The sequence below is a fragment of the Crinia signifera genome, chromosome 6 (genome assembly GCF_055691185.1).
Source record: "Crinia signifera chromosome 6, ASM5569118v1, whole genome shotgun sequence".
In the NCBI taxonomy this organism is placed as follows: domain Eukaryota; kingdom Metazoa; phylum Chordata; class Amphibia; order Anura; family Myobatrachidae; genus Crinia; species Crinia signifera.
In genome coordinates, this window is record NC_139222.1 from 73372185 (window position 1) to 73393919 (window position 21735).

Sequence of the window (21735 nt, forward strand, 5' to 3'; positions counted from 1 at the left end):
AGGACTCAAGAATATCAATCTTCTAATATAAAATTTAAAGCCAAGTCCTTTATGGCGCAGTTTCCACAAATAGAAAAAAATCAGTAACTATTGTTCACTTTTTAAAGAATGAATTGAACTGGGTCAGTGCTGGTCATTCCATTCGGCTTCATGGTATCAATGGCATAGGCCTCAGAAGTTAATTCGAACAGTTTGCAAACCGCTTGAGAACCGGATGAATATTTTGTTGAATGGATTTAAAGTTTTGCTCATATCTTTGTCAATAGGGGTGGGAAGATAAATTCACTTTTACAGTAGACGCAAAGCATGTATTTTCAACATATTGGTAAATGACTGTTTTGATGTTCTTTAGCTGAAATCTCCCATCTCAGTTTTCTGCCTCATTTATGATTGTGTTCTAGTTGTTATTTGTGAAAATAAATATCATACTCATTCCAGCAGATTGACCTCTGGAATGCCTCCCATACGCAGAGTGATACTTTTTGAAGTAGATTGCATTGCTTCTAGTTCAAACCGCATGGTGCATGTTTTGACTACATGCGATGCAATCTAGTTCAAAATTTACAGCGATTATTGCTGCATGTATAGGCGGCATAAGAGCTACCATGATCTAGAATAAGATGTTTTCCCGTGAGTTTGTCAAATTTTCTTTAGTCCGAATGTTACGTAGTCAGTCATCGGTGTTAGAAGAATCCTCTCCAACAACATTATCATTACCGTAATCACTGGTGCTTGCAGGATGAATGTCTAGGGCCTGCTCCAGTATAATTACCATAATTACAGGTGCTTGAAAGGATGAAGGTCTTGGGAAAAAGGAATCAGTCTTTTGCAGCCCGCTGAGAGCAGAATTGTCACTGAGGACCACAAAGGGGAAATACGAATTCTATTACTTCTCACTGTCTGCTGCTAATACAATAAAGCTGCAGTATACAGCTGCTTTTTACAGTAAAAGTCAGAGCTGGTGACTTCATGAATTTTACTACAATACTTTGTAGCGTAATACAGTACGAAGTCAATGAAATGTGTATATTAGTTAATAAAATAAATACACGTAAACCTAGGGCTTAAAAGTGGTCATGCAGAGGTGGGGGAACTCATTTCTCTATGCCACCTAATTACCCCCTCCCCCCATTAGGCAGAGACAGGGCCAGTGGTAGGATTTTTAGCATCCCCCTGCAAACTAGAATGCTGTTCTGTGAGAACTACTGTGCAGGGCCAATGTGGAGGTTAAACTGTTCCACCTCACAATTAGAGGTGGTGGAACTCAGGTCCACCCTGTTTCCCCTCACTTTAACCTCTGCATAAATCCCTTGAAATTCAATGCATGTTTATTTGCCTTGATTTGGATGTAGATTATTCTGCCCTGACTAACTGAATTGCAATTAACCCATCCAGTTTTAAAATTCTATTCATTCCCTTACTTAAAAATAGTTCTACTCACTGACACCATGCAAGAAATGCTCTGAAAAATTTTCATTTTACTAATCACTGATTTATTAATATTGTTCCCCCAAGCAAAAACACACAGATATGTACAGGTACAGTATGTATGTACGTACACATATGCAAACCATGGCCATTACCCCCTGGTGGTCAAGATGAGGGGTGATCATCCACACTGAGTCAACCGGTTATTTCAACCCTAATGCCTGTGAATGCTCTGGGATGAGAGTCCACCCATCTCAATACTCACACATACTCACTCTCTCATGCTTTGTGTCTGTCTCAATCTATGTTCTGATTTTTTCAGGGCTGTTTCTAGACAATTTGGCTCCAAGTGCTAACGCTAAAAATGTCTCCCCACCCCACTCTAGGTGGTCGCACTGTAGGGGACATGGCCTCACTGAAATGGGCATGCAATAGTTCCTCTTACATCATATTATGCCACGCACAGTAATGCCCTTGACCAATGTTCCCTCTAATTTTATGAAGGTGGTGTGGGACAAAGGATATTGGCTGTGCAACTTTGGAAGGAAATTTAATTTTTTATGTGTCACATAACGGTTTAAAGGCCTATTAAAGGAAATGGTTAATTTTTAATAATTACAATAATTAACCAACACTGTATAATGTCAAATCATTTATTCATTGAAACAGTCAATGCCTTTCATGTAAAATGTATAGAAGCCTAAAAGGAGAGAATTAGCATACTACTACTGATAGCACTCATCACTGAGAAATATCTTTTGCAGAGAGAAAATTTTTGAGGACGATAACTGGTATAATGACTGATGAGTCATCGGTCATTAAACAAGTTATCATTGTACCAGTTATCATTGTACCAGTTATCGTTCTCAAAGTTTTTCTCTGCGATCTTTTAAATTTACCCAGTCTGCATAAATCTTATAAAGATCTATTGATCCTCCATCTTGAAGGTGACTCTTAACACGCATCAGTATTTCCAAATGTTCTAAATGTAGACGATTCCTTAATTTGGTTTTCCACCTGTTCATCAGGCTGAAACCATGCTCACATTTTGCACTGGAAGATAAAAATGTTCCACCAATGTCCATCAATTTTGCAAACTCTGCAAACTGATCATTCTGAAATGCCAAAGTCACCATGACTGGAAAGCTTTTTATCAGTTTGCTTCTAATTTTTTCTGAGACTAAGAACTTGAAGTCATTGTTGTCACGACCACCATGGCTGCTACCCTGTTCCCCTGTACTGTGAATAGCCCTAGGTCCTATATCAGTGTGTCTCCTGCCCTGGCACTTACCTCCGCTGCTGTGCCCCATGCTGGTAGTGTGCATGCCCTCGCGCTGTCACCGTCGGGTGACAGTGGTGGTGTGTATTCCGGTACCATGCAGGGTCCAGGTGGTGTGAGACATGAGCCGCCATGATGGGTCTGTGCCTGGTCAGGCTTCTGGCTGGAAATGCTGGCAGCAGTGCATCCACGCACAATCACCACCGGCTGGTTTCCGCCGCCTCCTCTGGCGGCGGCGGCCATCTTTTGGGATCCAACTACCTATGCTGCGCGGCTCCACTCAGTGCTGTCAAAACAGCAACCAATCAGCACGCAGCTCACCCTTCAAATACTGACTTGCCGGGCAAGACCGGCAGTCAGTACAATGATGTCGATCCACTCCCATCATTGAGCTCTCCTGGCTGTCTGTAGCATTTGCTATAGTTCTTGCGCCTCCAGTGAAGTCATTCCTTTCCTGCTGATCATCTCACTGCTTTCCTTACCATCACGGAACCTGCTGCCGCCTATACGGTCTGGACAAGGTTAGCCCCCCAAAGGGGTATTATCTTTATCCTTACTCCTGACGGTCATTCTCCATGAATACTACTGGTTCTGCAGCCACGATCCTACTCGGCAAGATCCCCTGGACTCCACCATCCAATCCTCATCCAATCATCCAATCTTCATTCCAATCATCCAATCATCATCCAATCTTCATTCCAATCATCCAATCCTCATCCAATCTTCATCTAATCATCCAATTCTTCATTCAATCATCCAACCCTAAACCAATCATCCAATTCTTCAACCAATCTTCCAATTCTTCATTTAGTCATCCAACCCTAATTCAATCATCCAATTTTTCAACCAATCATCCAATATCTCTTCCTAATTATCAAGCATCATCACCCTCTTTAATAAGTATTGTATGTTATTGACTTTATCATTTCACAAACTACAGTATTACTATTGTGCCATTATTCATAACCTGTATCACAGTTTTCTTCATTAAATAAGGTTTATTTTATCTCATTGCTTCACTCCCTTCTGTCGTTAATGCAACAACCTTATATCAAAGCACCCAGCCTCCGTTACACTCTAGCTGGTGCTTCACGAAATGTGACAGTTTGTACTGACTCCATGGATCCAGCATCAGGTCAGGAGCGAGTAACTGCTCCAGTACAACAGCTGGCGACTCGCCTGGATCCACAGGAGGCCGCTCATGAGCAAGACATTCATGCCCCCCCCAGGGCCTGACAAAAAGACTGGATACTATTCAAACAACTTTGCAGAAGGGCCAAGGGTCAATAGCTACATTGGCGCCATCGTCTAGACCCATGTCCCCAATGACAGGAGTCGTCCAAAAAACTGTAGGGGTTTCATTAACCAATGTGAAATTCATTTTGAGCTTCAATCTTCATATTTTCCTACTGAGCGAACCAAAGTAGCTAATGTGATATCTCTCCTTACCGGCTCTGCTCTTAACTGGGCATCTCCCCTATGGGAAAAAGCAGATCCCATCCTGGCTGACTATGCTCATTTTATCTCCACATTTAAAATCATCTTCGACGAGCCAGGTCGACTCAGTTCAGCTGCAACCGAAATTCTACGCCTACGTCAAGGGTCTAGGACAGTAGGACAGTACTTAATTCAATTTAAGATTCTGGAAGCCGAATTGGCCTGGAATGAGGAGGCCTTTCTTGTGGCCTTCATGAATGGACTCTCTGACAAAATTAAAGATGAGCTTACGGCAAGAGATCTGCCTTCTTGACTAGAAGATCTGATCTCTCTATGTACTAAGATCGACCTAAGACTCAGAGAGAGAAATCAAGAGAGAAACTGGGTCACTCCCAGTCCAGTTTTTCATGCACCTAAACCTTCTTCATTGCCAGCGGAGGAACCTATGCAGGTCAACCGCTTTAAATTGTCTCCAGCTGAGCGTAAACGTCGTCATGACGAGCGCCTTTGTCTCTATTGTGCTGATCCCCAGCATGCCGTCGATTCCTGTCCTAAGAAGCCATGAAATGCCAGAACCTAACCTGTAAGAGAGAGGGCAGGTTAGGGGTTGTTTTCACCTCTCCAAATAACAAAGACTGTATTCTCCAAGTTTCTCTACAAGTTAAACATCAGTTCAGACCGTTGCCAGCTCTTCTCGACTCAGCAGAGAGTTTCATCACCACTGATGTTGTTAAATGTTGGCGTCTGCCTACCACCCCTCTCCAGCGTCCAGTGTACCATACCGCTGTAGATGGGAGTCGTATATTAGGAGAGACTGTCACTTTGAAAACTCAACCATTAACTTTACAAATTGGACTGCTACATGTTGAAAAAATACAGTTCTTTGTCATTCCCAAATCCTCCTACCCAATGGTTTTGGGTCTCAACTGGCTACGTACCCATAATCCCAGTATCAATTGGGTAATGTCCCAGGTTCAAGCGTGGGGTGCCGCCTGTACCAAATCATGTCTCAAGTCTATGGCACCTACACGTCAAGTCTCCCTTCAGATTCCAGAAGGGTTACCTACCCCATATCAAGACTTCTCTGATTTATTTTGTAAGAAGGCTACTGACAAATTACCTCCACATCATCCATGGGACTGCTCTATTGAATTGATACCAGGAAAAAACCCTCCTCTGGGTCGTACTTACCCTTTGTCATTGCCTGAGACTCAGGCTATGTCCGAATATATAGAGGAAAATTTAGCCAAAGGGTTCATCCGCCCTTCATCTTCACCTGCCGGTGCTGGTTTCTTTTTTGTCAAGAAAAAGGATGGAGGGTTACGGCCTTGCATCGACTATCGAGGTTTAAACGAAATTAACATCATTATCCACTGCCACTCATCACGGAACTTTTTGACAGAATCAAGGGGGAAACCATCTTTTCGAAATTAGATCTCCGCGGAGCTTACAATCTCATTCGCATTTGTGAGGGAGATGAGTGGAAGGTCGCCTTTAATAAAAGAGATGGACAATATGAATATCTTGTCATGCCTTTTGGTCCAAGTAATGCCCCAGTGGTTTTTCAATCCTACCTGAACGAACTGTTTCGTGATTTGCTGTACAAACATGTGGTAGTTTTCCTGTACGATATCCTGATATTCGCCAATAGTCTTCAAAAACATTGAGAAATTGTCAAAAGTGCTCTCTCGCCTCAGAAAGAATTTCCTTTTCTGCAAACTGAAAAATTTATTTTTGAGGTTCCATCCATACCGTTCTTAGGGTACATTGTATCTGGCTCCAGTCTGGAAATGGTCCTCATACTCTCCGAGGGGGTCCAAAGGTTCCTCGGATTTGCAAATTATTATAGAAAATTCATCAAAGGCTTTTTTACCATTGTTGCTCCAATAACTGCTCTTACTCGCAAAAGTGCCAAACCCTCCAAATGGGATTCTGAGGATTCTAATGCCTTTTTGCTACTCAAAGAAAAATTCATTTCTGCACCAGTTCTGGCTCAACCAGATGTCAGTCTGCCCTTCACGCTGGAGGTTGACGCCTCTACCATCGGCGTGGGAGCAGTGCTTTCCCAGACTAAAACTGATGGACAGTTTCATCCATGTGGTTTCTTCTCTAAGAAATTTTCCCCTGCTGAACAAAACTACGCCATAGGGGACCAAGAACTGTTAGCTATCAAAATGGCTTTGGAGGAGTGGCGGTATCTACATGAGGGGGCAATCCATGTTATCAATGTTATAACTGATCATAAAAATTTGCTTTATTTAAAAAATGTTCAATGTTTCAATCCTCATCAAGCCAGATGGGCATTGTTCTATTCCAGATTTAATTTCAAATTGTCTTTTTCTCCTGGAGCAAAGAATCATAAAGCAGATGCTTTGTCTAAGTCGTGGGAGACTGAGGAGGAGTCTAAAGCCTATGAAGGAAGTCGAATCATTGATCCTCTCACTTTTGCTGTGACAACGGTACAAGTGCCAGTTCCACCAGGTAAAACCTTTATTAAACCTAGCTCAAGGAAACAGATTCTGTGTTGGAGCCATGATTCTAAGTTCTCCGGTCATCCAGGGGTTCAGAAGACCTACGAATTCCTTTCTCGACGGTATTGGCGGCCTGCTCTAAAGAAGGATGTTCAGGAATACATTGCTTCCTGTCCTCATTGTGCCCAACATAAATCTTCCAATTTAGCTCCAGTAGGTCCATTGAGGCCACTCCTCCATTCCAAAGGGGCCTTGGACTCACTTGTCAATGGACTTTATTACCGACCTTCTATCATCTGATGGTTATACCACCAAATGGGTAGTCATAGACAGATTTTTTAAAATGGCTCACTTCATACCTCTACGGGGTTTACCTTCAGCTCCGAAGTTAGCAAGACTTTTCATCAAAGAGAGCTTCAGAACCCATGGGCTACCTGAAGAAATCGTGTCAGATCGAGGTGTACAATTCGTTGCAAAATTCTGGCGAGCTTTATGTAAAGTTCTTAAAATTCAACTTAATTTAGTACAGCCTACCATCCGCAATTTAACGGCCAGATGGAGAGAGTCAATCAGGATGTAGAGACTTTTCTTCGTTTACATGTTTCCTCCTCCCAAGATGATTGGGTTGAGGTGTTGCCATGGGCCGAATTTGGGCATAACAACCAGTACCATTCGTCTTCTTCTTCTACTCCTTTCTTTGTTAACTATGGCATCCATCCTAGGGTTCCTGACTTCCAGCGGCTACCTTCAACATCTGTGCCAGCGGTAGCTTTAACCCTACAGCAACTTCGCCCCACATTGGAAAAAAGTCAGGAAATCATTGACCAAAGCTTCACAGAAGTATAAAAAATTTGCTGACAGAAGAAGAAGAGCTGCTCCCACTTTGAAAGTGGGTGACAAGGTATGGCTGTCTACTCGTGACCTTCGTCTTCATTTTCCTTCAATGAAATTTGCACCTCGTTTTATCAGTCCTTTTCCAATAACACAGATTCCCAATTCATTTCATGTATCATTGTTTAAACCATTAGTATTAAACAAATTTCACGCTGCTCTTCCTAAATCTCCTAAAGTTTTCACTCATAGGGGCGTTGAATATGAAGTGGCCCGCATTCTGGACTCTCGCATCCGGTACAAACGATTACAGTACTTAATCGACTGGAAAGGCTATGGGCCGGAGGAGAGGTCCTGGACCAATGCTTCTCTTCTAAGGTACATGCTCCCAAACTGATACGAGACTTTCATAGGAGGTTTCCAACCAAGCCCAAGGAGTGTCCTGGGGCCACTCATAAAAGGGTGGGGTGCTGTCACGACCACCATGGCTGCTACCCTGTTCCCCTGTGCTGTGCCTAGCCCTAGGTCCTATATCAGCGTGTCTCCTGCCCTGGCGCTTACCAACGCCTCTTGTGTCCCCTATGCTGGTAGTGTGCATGCCCTCGCGCTGTCACTGTCGGGTGACAGTGGTGGTGTGTATTCCGGTGCCATGCAGGGTCCGGGTGGCGTGAGACATGAGCCGCCATGATGGGTCTGTGTCTTGTCAGGCATCCGCGCACAATCACTGCCGGCTGGTTTCCGTCGCCTCCTCTGGCAGCGGCCATCTTTTCGGATCCAACTACCTATGCTGTGCGGCTCCACTCAGTGCTGTCAAAACAGCAACCAATCAGCACGCAGCTCACCCTTCAAATACTGACTTGCCGGGCAAGACCGGCAGTCAGTACAATGATGTCGATCCACTCACATCATTGAGCTCTCCTGGCTGTCTGTAGCATTCGCTATAGTTCCTGCACCTCCGGTGAAGTCATTCCTTTCCTATTGATCGTCTCACTGCATTCCTCACCATCACGGAACCTGCTGCCGCCTATACGGACTGGACAAGGTTAGCCCCCCAAAGGGGTGTTACATAGTAGGTGAGGCTGAATAAAGACTTGCGTCCATCTAGTTCAACCTATGTTTGCTTATCCCTTGTTGTATAGTATGTTATGATATTTTAAAGACAGATTTTGTTACTTATTCGTACCCATGGATGTTGTTAACCAATAAATGTTTATCCAACCTTATTTTAAACCTATTTATAGTGTCTGCCGACACCACTTCTCCAGGAAGAGAGTTCCAAAGTTTGACTGTTCTGACTGTAATGAAATTTTTTCTTATAGATGAACAAAATCTTTTTTCTCCTAATCTAAACTCATGCCCTCGCGTCCTAGATTCCTTTCTAGTAGAAAAAAGGGTGTTAGACAGTTCCTTATATTGGCCCCTAATATATTAATACATGTTGAGCATATCCCCCCTTAAACATCTTTTCTCTAGTGTAAATAGTCCCAAATTGTTTAATCTTTCCTCATAGTTTAAATTCTCCATTCTCCTAATAAGCTTTGTTGCTCTTCTTTGGATTTTTTCTAATTCTATGATGTCCTTTTTATAGTGCAGGGCCCAGAACTGCACTGCGTATTCGAGGTGCGGTCTAACCAATGATTTGTACAGAGGCATAATTACTTTTGAGTCCCTAGTTTCCATGCCCCTTTTAATACATGCGAGAATTTTGTTGCCCTTTTTTGTTGCTATATTACATTGAGCACTACACCCCAGTTTGTTGTCTATTTGGACTCCTAGATCCTTTTCGAGTACTGATTTACCCAATTCATCCCCACTTAAGCAATAACTAGCTCATTGGTTATGTCTCCCAAGGTGCATGTTATCTTTATCCTTACTCCTGACGGTCATTCTCTGCTACGATCCTACTCAGCAAGATCTCCTGGACTCCACCATCCAATCATCATCCAATCTTCATTCCAATCATCCAATCCTCAAATTCTTCATTCAGTCATCCAACCCTAATTCATTCATCCAATTCTTCAACCAATCATCCAATATCTCGTCCTAATTATCAAGCATCATCAACCTCTCCAATAAGTATTGTATGTTATTGACTTTATCATTTCACAAACTACAGTATTACTATTGTGCCATTATTCATAACCTGTATCACAGTATCTTCATTAAATAAGGTTTATTTTATCTCATTGCTTCACTCCCTTCTGTCGTTTATGCAACAACCTTATATCAAAGCACCCAGCCTCCGTTACACTCCAGCTGGTGCTTCACGAAACGTGACAATTGTACAGCTGAATAACAACTTGTTCCTCCTAAAGAAAGTGTTTGTACTTTAAACAAAGTGAACTGATGTGTTCAATTCCAAATTCATAATTGCATTGTGCTGTTGCAGTCAAGTCAAACGCTGACCATTCCTCAATTTCGTTTTCTGGAAATCTTTCCCCCCAAATGAAAGTTAATATGGAGTTAGTATTCACCGAAACTTATCCAGAGATTTTGTCAATAAGGTTTATAACGTTATCACTCCATTTCACTGTGTCACCCAAGTACTGCATTTGAATTTTGTTCAGTTTACCTGGTGCAAGATAACACGCTTCCAGTGGTGTCAATCCTGTTTTTGAAATGCCATTGTTAAAGAAGCTAGTTCTGATAACACATCATTCAAAACTTCCAGTGTTATGTGGAATTGCTGATTATTTAGCTTTTTATAACAGTACTTTGAAATAAGATTATTGTCATTCTCATTGTCTTCCTTAAAGTATTTTAATAAAACATCGTTATTTCGAATGATTGCTTGAAGTGCAAAATGTCTAGATAACCAACGCACTTCGTTCAGAGGTCTAAAAGCTACTGAGTCGCATTCAGAAGCATCTGCCAATTCTTTAAACTGTGAACTTTTAGTGGAAGATCAACAAAAAATTGTGTAAACAGTTTTCCTGAAAGTTTCAACTTCTTTCATCAACTTTACTTCCTTCCATGATTCAGAAATCCCCAAATCTTCACAATATGCAACACAACGCTGCTGCACTAAGTGCGGAATGTCCTTCCTCAACTGTTTAATCTGCTTAACATCACAGAGGCACCATCATAAGTAAACATAACCATTTTATCAAGGTCAAGATTGTTTCCTGTAGATTTCTCTGATGGCAATGACTATTGATGTAGCATCACATGCATCCAACTTTAGCATTCCACCATCTTGTACTGAGATGAATTTACTGTCCGATACATGAAGTATATTATTAAGTATTTGTTAACATATATGTCTGTGCTTTCATCAATAGTTAGTGTATGATACTCTGCTGATGCAACATCTGTCATGACATTATCTTGGACACTGATGCCTATAGTTTCCAGAAATTTAAATGCATAATTTTTGCTTCTCCAGCTTTCAGGTATAGTCACATACTTAGCCATGTGCTCATTAATATCTTGAACAGAAAGCATGGAAATATTCATCCTAACAGCCAGCAAGACACTGTCAATTAGAACTTTAATTTCTTCGGACATGGAACACTTCCGTTCATTTATAATTTGCCTTTTCTTCTTTTCAGCAGGGCTCTCAAGAAACATGTTAACCAGTGCTCCCTTAAATTTGGATTATTACTTCTCAGTTTTCTGACACTTTCAGTATGAGACTTGCTAGACAGATGGCGTTTCCAGAAATCCAGTTTCCACACATCATTCCAAAACTTGCCAGTTGAAAACTCTCCGGTGGTTTTTGCATTTCGGCAATACAAACAAACTACTCCTTTATCCTCTTCATAAGTAAATATTTCACATAGTTGAACACACTCTTTACTTTGAGACTTTGTCGTCTCTGTTTCAACATATTCTTCAAGCCATTCAGACTTAATACCAGTTGCTGTTCTCTTGCGCTTTGCACCGCTTGTTGCCATCGGTTTCGAGTCCTGTTGAGTTAATAAAGCAATTTGGATTTTTACAGACTGTACACACCACATGTATAGGATATAGCAGTGATTTTTAACCTTTTTAAACTCGTGGCACACCATCCATTTTTTTTCACACTGTAATGCCTATCACACCATTTTATGCCCCATTTATGTCATTGGCAGTAATGCCAATGACACCACAATATGCATTGGTTTCAGAAAAAAAAAGGAAGAACAAGGACACACGATTCAAGGTTGCTTGATGCAACATTGGTTACAATATTTAGGGGCTGTTGGGACAGCCCTGGTATATAAAAAAAAAGTCATTTTAGTTGATATTTTTATAACATCAGGATTTACACTTTTTACTTACACTTCTGTTCTGAAAGATCGGGTTACTTGGGGAGTGAAGCCAAAGCTTTAGCATGCAACCTTTTATGACTGGTATGAGACTGTTGTCTTGTTGCCTGCTAGAAGTTGGCTAGGGCTGCAAGAAAAGCAGGGAGTGGCTTCCTACAGCTCTCTGCCTGTCGCAGTCTGGATTGGCAGTCCCGGAGGTAGGAAACACCCCACAATGGGACTGCCTGCTTGTGGGTGAAGTCACTGCTTTCCACCATGAAGCCACTGCCACATTACTTACTAACTAACTGAGGAGGTGGTGGACTTGAGGTGGCTGCAGTGCCATAGGTAGGCCCTGCTCACAAGCTTACAATCTATGGGGAAAATATAGTCCCCATTAATTAAATAGGACACGCACAATGCCATCTTGCAACTGTGTTTGTGCACCAAATGGATGTATAATGCTTAGCTCCATGGGGATCCTGTGATATCCTGTTTTATCTGGAAATATTAATATCTGGTTGGTCTGCTGTATTCTCTGTTCCATCTCCACTATTTGTCTTTGTAACTGATAACATGTTTATACAAAATATGTGCACTGTAATAACCTCAAAGTCAAGTTAAGTCTAATGCTGGGGCCACACATAATGGCTAGGCCAGTGGTTCCCAATCTTTTTTGAATCACGGCACCCTAGAGTATCAAAATGTTTTCACGGTACCCCTAGGCCCCCAAAAATGTATTATATTGGGTTTATACGTGATTCCGAGGGTCAGTTATGTGGTAAAGGGCAGGATTTGTTTCTGTTTGTATACATTTTATTATTGTCAGCCACCAGCACTGGTTTTGCCCATAAATAATTAGCCATAAATAATTTGAATTGGTCTTGGACCACCAACCTGGGGCACCCCTGCAAGTGTCCCGAGGCACCCCAGGGAGCCACGGCACACAGTTTGGGAACCACTGGGCTAGGCGGATCCCGTTCAGTGTGACCCACTTGGCCGGAAGGAGCCTGCACAAAGGCCACCCACACAAATGTATTGGGGCAGTAGCCGCCGGGTCCTACAGCAGCATGCTTTGGTTGGTCTGGATGGAGGGATGACTAGATTTCAAGGTTAACACATACATTTAAATTTGTGTTCACACAGTGTAGCTGTTCCTCTTGAAATCCAATTGGTTTATGGTCAGATCCAGTTATGCAGGATCTGGCTACACTTTTGTGTGTCTCTCCACACAGCCTGCATTGAACCAGGTCCTGTTGAATGGGACAAGCTTGGCCCCTATGTGTGGCCCCAGCCTAAAACATTTATATCCGCTTGTTTCTCCTATTTGCGAACTGTGTACACCAAAATATAGAACACACATATATACAAAAAAACTCTGAATTTTGCTGGCATCCCAAACTCTGAGGCTATTACATCTTGCCCCATATTTCTTCACTCTGGTTCTTCTGCGAGTACATATACTCTTATTGTAATTTTGTAAAAATTGTTAAACTATTGACCGAACATTTTAAACATATCAACAAAATAAACCACTGAGAAGTTTATATGTAGCTCTACCAGTTCTTTAACAATACTAGTTAAAAATGTTTTTACATTTTAAATATAATTCAAAGGGGTTTAGGCTAAATAAGTTATTAGGAACAAAATCATTGAAAATACTATTACACTGCAGAGAAAAAAAACAAATCCACTGCTGGTACCCCTGACCATTGGGCAGCTGACTCAAAATTAAACTATGGTGTGATTGGTTAATTAATACCTACAGTATAGGCCAAAAGTAGATTTCTCTTTTCTGTGATTGGCTAAGCGCTGTGGAAAGTAATTTGTAGTATTGCAGATTCAGGTTGTGGATTTTTGTTCAAGAACTCAGGTTTAGCCTTTATCAAATCCAATCAAATAGATTATAAACAACACATTAAATTGCATAATAATAAAAAAAAAAAAAAACCATTGTGATTGAGCAAAATACACTTTAGTAAATGTAGCCCTTAGCCATACTACATTGTTGCATATACAGAATAAAATGACTTTCATGCAGATTTATAAGATTGCATGCAGAATACTATATGCACATAACTATTAAGTATATGATGTCTGCTGACTTACAATACCAGGAATGCTAGTGCTCCCAGAACTAAATTAGAACTTATGCTTTGATTGAATGACTTAGTAGGAAATTCCATTTCCACCCAGAAACAGGAACATGTTGTCACCATTAAACTATACATCCTTCCGTTCCTTGTTATGATAAATCAAATCCTATAGCTTGCTAATGGAATACTTGTTTCAATATACAAATTACTTTTCTTTATTTCATGATTATGCATATCCTGTTAGTGGATCATGTCAGTAACACCTTAATGCTGATTGTGTGCTAAATTTAGACTGTACGGTATTACAAAATATACTATCTATTATATATATATATATATATATATATATATATATATATATATATATATATATATATATATATATATTCCATTGACAAAAAACCTTACGGTTTCACATGTCCCATTAAGGCTTCTTACACATGATCTCGCATTTCTGAAACCTGTTGTAACTCTTCCACTCAAACGCCAAAAAGCAATGAAATTCCGATCATTAAGGCTGACGCCTTAATGGACGTGTTCCTTGCGCAATACAGATATGGTACGCCATCACAGCCTGTGGGTAAGTGCAGATTCAGCACTCTCACAGAGTGAGATTGCTGTCACTCACACAATGGTGGAGCTGCTAATTCACAGATTTGTGTGCTCATTGGAATACACACATGCAGTCTATGCAACTGAAGGTCTGAGCAGTTATGTGGCGCACTTATCCTAATAGGTACCCCCAATCATCTAACACTGTCTATACCACTGAGTTACTATAGTGTTCATTCTAGCACCCGCCATCTTTGAAAACCCATGCATTTCCTCTTCCCTGCCTGGGGTGTAGCTGTCTGCTGTAGTGCTTCTAGCACAGTGTGATGTGTATATCAGCACTGCAAACCAGACCTGTGCTAGAAACACTACAGCAGACAGCAACACCCCAGACAGGGTAGAGGAACTGTATGGGCTTTCAAAGATGGCGAGTGCTAGAATAAACACTATTACTAGAACTATCCCACTGAGGGTCCAACATCTTTCACACTCACTACATATATCCATTTCATTTAGTATTCACATACAGTTACCAGAAACATCTTTCATAATTGCAAAAACTAGAATACTCCCAACTACTATGCATCTACACTTTCTTCTCCTATACGCCTTCAGGCTGCTCTGTCTTCCCCGATACCTACTGCTGTGTGTATTCCCTCATCTGCACCAATGTGTCTTTTCCCATCTGCCCTGCCCTGTCTTTCCACACAGATGCCACTGTTTCCTTCTATCTGTGCCACTGGCTTCACCTCTATAAGTGATACTCTGTCTCCCCCTCCATCCAGGTTGCTCTGCCTGCCTCATCCATGACAGTGTCCTTCCATCTGTACTGCTGTCTCCCCTCTCCATCTGTACTGCTCTGTTTTCCTTTTATCCTCTTTGCTCCAAACCCCCTCCCCCATCAGTGCTCTTTCCTCCAACTGCTCCTCTGTTTGCCACCCAATTGCATCACTCTTTCTTACCTTCCCCAATCTGTGCCACTGTTTTCCACCCATCTGCTTCGTTAGTCCCCCATCAGTGCTGCTTAGCCTTCCTACCATCTACACATTTGTATTCCTCCCCATCTGCACCACACTGCCTCCTACCCCAATCAACACCACTTTTACCCCATCCTCTCGGCTCTGTTTACTGCTCAGACCTTCAGTTGCATAGACTGCATGTGTGTATTCCAATGAGCACACAAATCTGTGAATTAGCAGCTCCACCATTGTGTGAGTGACAGCAATCTCACTCTGTGAGAGTGCTGAATCTGCACTTACCCACAGGCTGTGATGGCGTACCATATCTGTATTGCGCAAGGAACACGTCCATTAAGGCGTCAGCCTTAATGATCGGAATTTCATTGCTTTTTGGCGTTTGAGTGGAAGAGTTACAACAGGTTTCAGAAATGCGAGATCATGTGTAAGAAGCCTTAATGGGACATGTGAAACCGTAAGGTTTTTTGTCAATGGAATTTCATAGCTTTTTTTCAATTTATTTTTTTAATTCAGAAATCTAAAATTTCACTGTAAGAATAAACATTGGATGTATTTAAATGTTTAATGATAACACATCCCTGGCAATGAGCATTACCCCTGGCCACAAGAATTACAAACCCCTGGCATTGAGTATGACACCTGTGAAACCCCTGTCAACAGGCAAGACATCCATCCCATGAAAACCCTGGCAATAAGCAGGACACCCAGAGTGTAGAAGCTTTACTATAGGGCTGGGGTAGCCAACCCTAGTCCTCGAGAGCTACCAACAGTGCATGTTTTGCAGGTCTCCTCACAGAATCACAAGTGAGCTAATTAGCTCCATCTGTGTATCTTTTAAAATGTGTCAGTGATTATTGAGTGCAGCTGTGCAGCAGCTAGGTTGTCTGGAAAATGTGAACTGTTGGTAGCTCTCGAGGGCTAGGGTTGGCTACCACTGCTATAGGGCATTGAAGGAGGACAATGTACACACGAGGTACACATAGGGGGGCACAGCTTACGCATGAGGGGCACATCGTACACACGGGGGGCACTGGGGGTTAGCGTACACACGGGGGTCAGCGTACACACAGGGGGCATTGGGGGGGCAGTGTAAACATGGGGGGCACTGGGGGGCAGCATACACATGGGGGGCACTGGGGGGACAGCGTACACACGGGGGGCACTGGAGGGACAGCGTACACACGGGCGGGCCCTGAGGGGACAGCGTACACACGGGCGGGCACTGGGGGGACAGCGTACACACGGGCGGGCACTGGGGGGACAGCGTACACACGGGCGGGCACTGGGGGGACAGCGTACACACGGGCGGGCACTGGGGGGACAGCGTACACACGGGGGGGCACTGGAGGGGACAGCGTACACACGGGGGGGGCACTGGAGGGGACAGCGTACACACGGGGGGCACTGGAGGGGACAGCGTACACACGGGGGGCACTGGAGGGGACAGCGTACACACGGGGGCACAGAGTACACAAATGGGGGTGCACAGTGGGGGACGACAGCGTACACATGGGGGCACTGGGGGGGACCACAACATACACACGGGGCACTGGGGGGGGACAGCGCACACACGGGAGCACTGGGGGGGGGACAGCGCACACACGGGAGCACTGGGAGGACTCCATACACATGGGGGGCACTGGGGGAGGGACAGCGTATACACATGGGGGCACTGGGGGAGGGACAGCGTACACACACATGGGGGCACTGGGGGAGGGACAGAGTACACACACATGGGGGCACTGGGGGGGACAGCATACACACACAGGGGCAACAGCATACACATAGGAGGCATTGGGGGGGCAGTGTACACATGGGGGGCATTGGGGGGGGAGCATACACACGGAAGCACTGGGGGGGCAGCATACACACGGGGGGCACAGCGTACACACGGGCGGGCACTGGGGGGGACAGCGTACACACGGGCGGGCACTGGGGGGGACAGCGTACACACGGGCGGGCACTGGGGGGGACAGCATACACACGGGCAGGCACTGGGGGGGACAGCATACACACGGGCGGGCCCTGGGGGGTCAGCATACACACGGGCGGGCACAGCGTACACAAATGGGGGGGCACAGTGTACACACGGGGGCACTATGGGTGATGACAGCGTACACATAGGGGCACTGGGGGGTGGACCACATTGTACACACGGGGGGCACTGGAAGGGGGACAGCGTACTCATGGGGAGCACTGGGATGGGGACAGCGTACACACGGGGGGCACTGGGATGGGGGGGCAGCGTACACACGGGGGCACTGGGGGGACTGCGTACTCACAGGGGGCACTGGGGGGGGGGCAGCGTACACACGGGGGCACTGGGGGGACTGCGTACTCACAGGGGGCACTGGGGGAAGGACTGCGTACATATGGGGGCACCGGGGGAGGGACAGTGTATACACACAGGGGCGGCAGTGTACACACGGGGGGCACTGAGGGGACAGCGTACACGCGGGGGACACTGGGGAGGGGACAGCGTACACGCGGGGGACACTGGGGAGGGGACAGCGTACACGCGGGGGACACTGGGGAGGGGACAGCGTACACGCGGGGGACACTGGGGAGGGGACAGCGTACACGCGGGGGACACTGGGGAGGGGACAGCGTACACGCGGGGGACACTGGGGAGGGGACAGCGTACACGCGGGGGACACTGGGGAGGGGACAGCGTACACGCGGGGGACACTGGGGAGGGGACAGCGTACACGCGGGGAACAGCGTACACATGGGCACTGGGGGGGACAGGGCACACACAGGGATAGTGGGGTGGGGGACAGGGTACATACAGGGATAGTGGGGTGGCGGACAGGGTACACACAGGGACAGTGGGGGAACGGATTTACCTGGGTGCAGCTGCAGTACAGGGGGGACAGTACACGGGGAGGGGCAGCATACAAACGGCGGGCACTGGGGGGGACAGCGTACACACGGCGGGCACTGGGGCGGCAGGGTACATACAGGGACAGTGACGGGGGAAAGGGTATGCACAGGGATAGTGGGGATGGGGGACAGGGTACATACAGGGACAGTGGGGGGATGGATTTACCTGGGTGCAGCTGCTCCTCTGATGGCCCGGGTGGTGGCTTTCTGTCTTCCGGGTGGCGGAGGCAACTCAACGTCGGGGCTTCACCAGACTGTTAGGGCTGCAGGCTGTGGAAGCGGCTGAACCTGGTCCCGACGAGTCCCGGCGGCAGCATGGGGAGGACAGAGTCTGGGTGTAGGAAATATAATAATAATAATTATTACAATAACAATAATAATGCGTACACACGGGGGGGGGGGGGGCACAGCGTACACACAGGGGGGGGGAGCGTACACACGGGGGCACTGTGGAGGACGACAGCGTACACACGGGGGCAATGTGGGGGCAGCGTACACGCGGGGGTACTGGGGAAGGGACAGCGTACACATGGGGGGCATTGGGGAAGGGACAGCGTACACACGGGGGGGCACTGGAGGGGGGACAGCCTACACACGGGGAGCACTGGGGGGGGACAGCGTACACACGGGCGGGCACTGGGGGGGGGACAGCGTACACACGGGCGGGCACTGGGGGGACAGCGTACACACGGGCGGGCACTGGGGGGGACAGCATACACACGGGCGGGCACTGGGGGGGACAGCATACACACGGGCGGGCACTGGGGGGGACAGCATACACACGGGCGGGCACTGGGGGGGACAGCATACACACGGGCGGGCACAGCGTACACAGATGGGGGTCACAGCGTACACACAAGGGCACTATGGTGGATAACAGCGTACACATGGGGGCACTGGGGGGTGGACCACATTGTACACACGGGGGGCACTGGAAGGGGGACAGCGTACTCACGGGGGGCACTGGGATGGGGACAGCGTACACACGGGGGGCACTGGGATGGGGACAGCGTACACACGGGGGGCACTGGGGGGGCAGCGTACACACGGGGGGCACTGGGGAAGGGACAGCGTACACACGGGGGGCACTGGGGGGGGGGGGACAGCCTACACACGGGGAGCACTGGGGGGGGGCAGCGTACACACGGGCGGGCACTGGGGGGACAGCGTACACACGGGCGGGCACTGGAGGGACAGCGTACACACGGGCGGGCACTGGAGGGACAGCGTACACACGGGCGGGCACTGGGGGGGACAGCATACACACGGGCGGGCACTGGGGGGGACAGCATACACACGGGCGGGCACAGCGTACACAAATGGGGGGGCACAGTGTACACACAAGGGCACTATGGTGGATGACAGCGTACACATGGGGGCACTGGGGGGTGGACCACATTGTACACACGGGGGGCACTGGAAGGGGGACAGCATACTCACGGGGGGCACTGGGATGGGGACAGCATACACACGGGGGGCACTGGGATGGGGACAGCGTACACACGGGGGGCACTGGGATGGGGACAGCGTACACACGGGGGGCACTGGGATGGGGACAGCGTACACACGGGGGGCACTGCGTACTCACAGGGGGCACTGCGTACTCACAGGGGGCACTGCGTACTCACAGGGGGCACTGGGGGAAGGACTTCGTACATATAGGGGCACCGGGGGAGGGACAGTGTATACACACGGGGGCACTGGGGGGGACAGCATACACACACAGGGGCAACAGCGTACACGCGGGGACACTGGGGAGGGGACAGCGTACACGCGGGGGACACTGGGGAGGGGACAGCGTACATGCGGGGGACACTGGGGAGGGGACAGCGTACACGCGGGGGACACTGGGGAGGGGACAGCGTACACGCGGGGGACACTGGGGAGGGGACAGCGTACAGGCGGGGGACACTGGGGAGGGGACAGCGTACAGGCGGGGGACACTGGGGAGGGGACAGCGTACACGCGGGGGACACTGGGGAGGGGACAGCGTACACGCGGGGGACACTGGGGAGGGGACAGCGTACACGCGGGGGACACTGGGGAGGGGACAGCGTACACGCGGGGGACACTGGGGAGGGGACAGCGTACACGCGGGGGACACTGGGGAGGGGACAGCGTACACGCGGGGAACAGCGTACACATGGGCACTGGGGGGGACAGGGTACATACAGGGATAGTGGGGTGGCGGACAGGGTACACACAGGGACAGTGGGGGAACGGATTTACCTGGGTGCAGCTGCAGTACAGGGGGGACAGTACACACGGGGGGCAGCATACAAACGGTGGGCACTGGGGGGGACAGCGTACACACGGCGGGCACTGGGGAGGCAGGGTACATACAGGGACAGTGACGGGGGAAAGGGTATGCACAGGGATAGTGGTGTGGGGGACATGGTGCACACAGGGATAGTGGGGATGGGGGACAGGGTACATACAGGGACATTGGGGGGATGGATTTACCTGGGTGCAGCTGCTCCTCTGATGGCCCGGGTGGTGGCATTCTGTCTTCCGGGTGGCGGAGGCAACTCAACGTCGGGGCTTCACCAGACTGTTAGGGCTGCAGGCTGTGGAAGCGGCTGAACCTGGTCCCGACGAGTCCCGGAGGCAGCATGGGGAGGACAGAGTCTGGGTGTAGGAAATATAATAATAATAATTATTACAATAACAATAACAATAATGCGTACACACGGGGGGGGGGGGGGCACAGCGTACACACAGGGGGGGGGAGCGTACACACGGGGGCACTGTGGGGGACGACAGCGTACACGCGGGGGCACTGGGGGGGCAGCGTACACGCGGGGGCACTGGGGAAGGGGCAGCGTACACGCGGGGGGCACTGGGGAAGGGACAGCATACACACGGGGGACACTGGAGGGGGGACAGCATACACACGGGGGGCACTGGAGGGGGGACAGCCTACACACGGGGGGCACTGGAGGGGGGACAGCCTACACACGGGGGGCACTGGGGGGACAGCGTACACACGGGCGGGCACTGGGGGGGACAGCGTACACACGGGCGGGCACTGGGGGGGACAGCGTACACACGGGCGGGCACTGGGGGGGACAGCGTACACACGGGCGGGCACTGGGGGGGACAGCGTACACACGGGCGGGCACTGGGGGGGGACAGCATACACACGGGCGGGCACAGCGTACACAAATGGGGGGGCACAGTGTACACACGGGGGCACTAGTGGGGATGACAGTGTACACATTGGGGCACTGGGGGGTGGACCACATTGTACACATGGGGGGCACTGGGATGGGGACAGCGTACACACGGGGGGCACTGGGGGGGGCAGCGTACACACGGGGGGCACTGGGTACAGGGGGCACTGGGGGAAGGACTGCGTACATATGGGGGCACCGGAGAGGGACAGTGTATACACACGGGGGCACTGGGGGGGGACAGCATACACACACAGAGGGGATAGCGTACACGCGGGGGACACTGGGGAGGGGACAGCGTACACGCGGGGGACACTGGGGAGGGGACAGCGTACACGCGGGGGACACTGGGGAGGGGACAGCGTACACGCGGGGGACA

The 21735-nt window shown here is 48.0% G+C and overlaps 1 long non-coding RNA gene across 2 annotated transcripts in view; it reads right to left on the bottom strand.

The window, feature by feature from the left end:
- Nucleotides 1-21735, bottom strand: part of LOC146006974 (uncharacterized) — a 440234-nt gene that overhangs the window by 415505 nt on the left and 2994 nt on the right. Inside the window, exons 1-2 of one of the 2 annotated variants that reach the window (XR_014444154.1) lie at nucleotides 20647-20778; nucleotides 18350-18514 (exon numbers count right to left, since the gene is read on the bottom strand). This is a non-coding gene — a long non-coding RNA (uncharacterized LOC146006974). Of the gene's footprint in view, nucleotides 1-18349; nucleotides 18515-20646; nucleotides 20779-21735 lie in introns of those variants that run through there. The other variant, XR_014444153.1, reaches the window with a different exon arrangement.